This window comes from Haliaeetus leucocephalus, unplaced genomic scaffold (assembly GCF_000737465.1).
Source record: "Haliaeetus leucocephalus isolate CR32 unplaced genomic scaffold, Haliaeetus_leucocephalus-4.0 Scaffold228, whole genome shotgun sequence".
NCBI classification, from domain to species: Eukaryota; Metazoa; Chordata; class Aves; order Accipitriformes; family Accipitridae; genus Haliaeetus; species Haliaeetus leucocephalus.
Genome location: NW_010972664.1, coordinates 18,915,373 through 18,919,349, shown reverse-complemented (window position 1 = coordinate 18,919,349; position 3,977 = coordinate 18,915,373).

The following is a 3,977-nucleotide window of genomic DNA, read 5'->3' as shown; positions in this document are numbered from 1 at the left end:
GGTCCTTTTATCTGTCTTCCCGGCTCCACGGCAGCGTACTTTTCCACCCAGTCCCTCTTCGATGCTCTCTAATGGAGGAGGAGGTGAGCATGAAATGGACTGCTAAAACCTATGAATATTTCAGAGGAAAAAGTCAAGGGACTCCATTAAATCCTCTTCAGCCTCTGCAAATGGAGCTGGGGGGGGGGCGGGTGCGCTGGTTAATGAGAAACTCCAGCGGCATTCAGGCGATGTCAGGAATGCACCTAGCAACTTCCAGGCTGCTGCGACCTCATGATGCTTTCCAAAGCCCCCCCTTTTGCACCGTCCCCATAGAGCCACCCGGCACTGCTGCCATCCTCTCCTTCCCCAGACAAGCCCAAACATCTCCGCCGTCTGCCGTGTCTTCTGCTGCCGCAGCTTGCCCCTATATACCTACCCAATATTCACCACCCAGCTTACGCCAGTTGTCCTCAGAGGTACCTCTTCCCACTGTCACCCCCATAGCATGCCAGACGACCCCCAAGCTGCCTGGCAGCCCTTTGGCTGGCTTTTAACCCAATGTCCTCCTACAGCAGCCCATCACCTACTGGCACACTGTTTACCAGCATCCCTCCCAGTTCACCTCCCAGCTTTCCCCAGCCCCTTACCAAGCCTCCATCCTCATCACAGCCTCCTCGAGATGACTTTTCCCCCCCGCCCCCGCATCAGCAAACAGCTAGAGCAGCGGCGGCTTTCAGAGCAACAACCAGACAGAGCCTGACAGCCCCATATGTTTCAGCAGAGACAGTTCCTCCCTCTAATGGGCCCAGAGGAGCGCGGCTTTCAAAGGATTCAGCGTGGAAGTGACAGGCTGGAAAGCCTTATTAATGGGGTCTCCGCTGGCGAGGGGCTGGGAGGCAGGGAACGCCAACAGCCCGGCGGCACGGCCGTCCCGCTGCGGCGACGTAGAGCCAGACCTCCCCGGCCACCGGCATCCCACTGCAGCCCGCGCGCCGGTGCTCCACGGCGGCTCCCGCGTCCCAATTTCTCAGGACGATGACGCAGGTTTGCCGATTCCCAGGTCAGGGTTAAGGTGAAACGACACCGGGGATCCTTTAACTCACGAAACTCAATTTTTATTTGCTCACACCAAGAATTGGCCTGCTCACCACCAGAACTGGTGTGCTCACAACAAAAACTGGCATGAAACTATATCAGTAAACTGTGTAACATGTGCTGACCATACATCACCAAACGTATACTACAGACCTTGCTTATTTGGGAATCAGTTCAGGGAAGACAATAGGAGATCCCTCCCGTTGAGTCACGAGGTTCAGAGCAGACCCCCTTGCTTTCTAAACTCCTCAATGCGGAGCCTAGGGGCAGCTGGATCCACTCCTAGCCCCAGACTTAGTCAACAGTTTATGTCTAAAGGGATGAGGTGTAGGGATTAAGGAAAAGGAAAAAAGAGAGAAACAAGATAGAGAGAGGGAGAAGAGAAAGATTTCACCAGTCCTGGGTCCAGCGTTGGTTCAGTCAGCCAAGGGGTCCAGTTCCAGTGGGCTTGCACACCTGGGGCTTTGGTTTGTGTCCTTTTATCATCCCTGCCCCTCCTTCAGATGGGCACTCAAACTCATTAGGCTAATTAGGTAGCCTTTGGACCGATGAGCTTGGGGGGTCATTTGGGGAGTAACTTCCCCTTCCCTGCAGACGTGATCTCTCGCCATGCATGGTGAGGTGCCCTGTTCAGAACATCAGAGCGGGGAGCTGGGCACCCTCCTGTTGCCGAGGGGTGCTGATTGGCTTCTTTTCACCTGGGGTCCTTGCTAGGCAGAGTTAGTCATTAATCCGAACTTGCCCCACCACAATGTTTGAGACATTAACTCCTTCAGTCTCTCACAGTGGCAAGCGAGCCTCCATCACCCTCCCCTCAGACATGAGATGGGATGGTGATGTCCCCGGGGTCTTTGGGTTTTTTCCCTAGGGACCAGTCAGTGTACGAGGTCTTTTAAGTCTATGCGCCCTGCATCACAGGCTGCTCTTCCAGCCCCAACACTCAAAGATGCCCTGTGGGGTGCCTGGCACAAGGCTTGGCTGTCATGAATGGAGAGGAGCCTGGGGGCAGCAACCCACGGCTGTAGGTCTCCTCTCTCTTTGCTACTGAGAAGCGGTGAGGTCAGGAAGGCAAAGTGCCAGTGCTCAGAAACTGCTCACCCCTTTGCCAGGTGCTGGCCTTCAACCAGGAATTGTCGTTTGGTCTTCTAGAGGAGGTGACCCGTCATCCCTCACAGGGCTGCTCCTCATGGATTTCTTCTCCATGGCTTCCAGGAACATTGGTCCTTCACATGCAAAGCCACCAGTGTCTCCCCTGTTAGGCACCAGCACCCCCTTAGGCCACCATCAAATTTTAGCTTTTGCTGTGTTGTTCCTAAGTCGCTCAGGTCTGCCTCAGAATGAAAGAGACCCTTTCCAGACCCTGGGCAAGCTCCACAGCGAAATTGTCCCTGTACTTAAACATGAGCTGCTGCACAGACAGGAGTTGAATGAGGCTCATCAAAACTTAAACCACAGACTGACTGACTGTAGGTAAATGGCCAAGGATGGGCATACCAGTGTAGAGGGGAAAAATTGAACCTTCTCCATTAGACCTCTCCTCCAATGAGAGAAACTGTTTTTCCCTCTCTGGGTCAGGGTCCTGAAGATTGCCACAAAACCCTTCAGAAGACCATCTCAAGACTGAAAAAAAAAAGCATAATGATGGGCTCAGTAAAGAGAGACCTCACCAGCAGTTTTCAGTTCACCCCAATTAACTCCTCCTTGTCATCCAGCCAGTGATGACCTATACCACCCTTCCTCTCTCCCACCACAGATAATGAATCTTACCTCTCTCTTGGCTTAGCATCCACCTGTTGCCCCTGAAGTGCTAATTACATTTTACTCCTAACCTGCTTAATCAACTACCATAATTAAATTAAGCACGAAGCGTTGCTTTTCTACCTGTACCCAGCTTGTAGTTTGGGTTGCAGGCTGGTGCATTTACAGAGCCTGAAGTACCCCAAGACCTTTTCCGCAGCTATGGCAGTCTGTTTCGTACAAGCTACCACCTTTCTGCAAACCCTGCTGCTCAGCTACAATCAGCGGTGTTCCTCTGAGAGAAATGGGCTTTTACTTCCTTGCCTCTCTTATTATTCATGTTCAGCGTTCCCTGCCAAGCTAAATGAAAGTTATTTCCTCTTTAATAAACAAAAGTGGCCCTACATGGAGAAAAATGATTTCATTTTTAATAAACAAAAGTGATCTTAGGTACAGAAGTGCATAATTTCCTTTGTCTGGCTTTTTCTGCTCATCTTCAGAGAGCAGCAGACTGGACTGGACGCCAGCTCTGCGTACAATGGTAAAACAGGGCAGAGTGTAGCAGATTAGGAGATCGTAAAGGTCTCTTACAGGGTGCTTCATGCTGCCTGCTGGGTAAAGGATAGCAGACTTTTAGAAATCTGAGTGATAGTATGAGAAACACTGGTCTTTTGCCAGTGACCTCAGTAGGGCAACGAAGGTGGCAAGTCTGCCGTGAAGCTGTTGGCATTGTCAAAACCCAGGAAAACCTGACGCTCCTGTTGGGGTTTCCCCAAGGAGAGGAGGTCTCCTCTGCATATTCGCAGCTAAGCCAGGGGACCACCACGGGAATTGGAAACACATCACTCACGTCTCACAGAGGCTAGGGAAAGGCTGGCGGTGCAGTCCATGAACGTAAGCAGCAATCGGAAGGGAGTTCACCTGGGCCAAGAGGCAATGGGGGGGCGAACACCCAAGGTGAGTCATGGGCCATTCTGTACAATTCAGGCAGAAAGTTTATTTCCAGCTCACAGTGGCAAGAGCGTGGCACTGGAAAGCACGCGCAACGAGCTTTGTGTGCCCGGCCAGAAAGTCTCTGGCAGAGATTTACGTTAGGCTGAGTGTTTTAGCTGACACACGTGCCGTGGCACAACCGTTCAGCCTCCTGGCCCCCCCCCGCACCC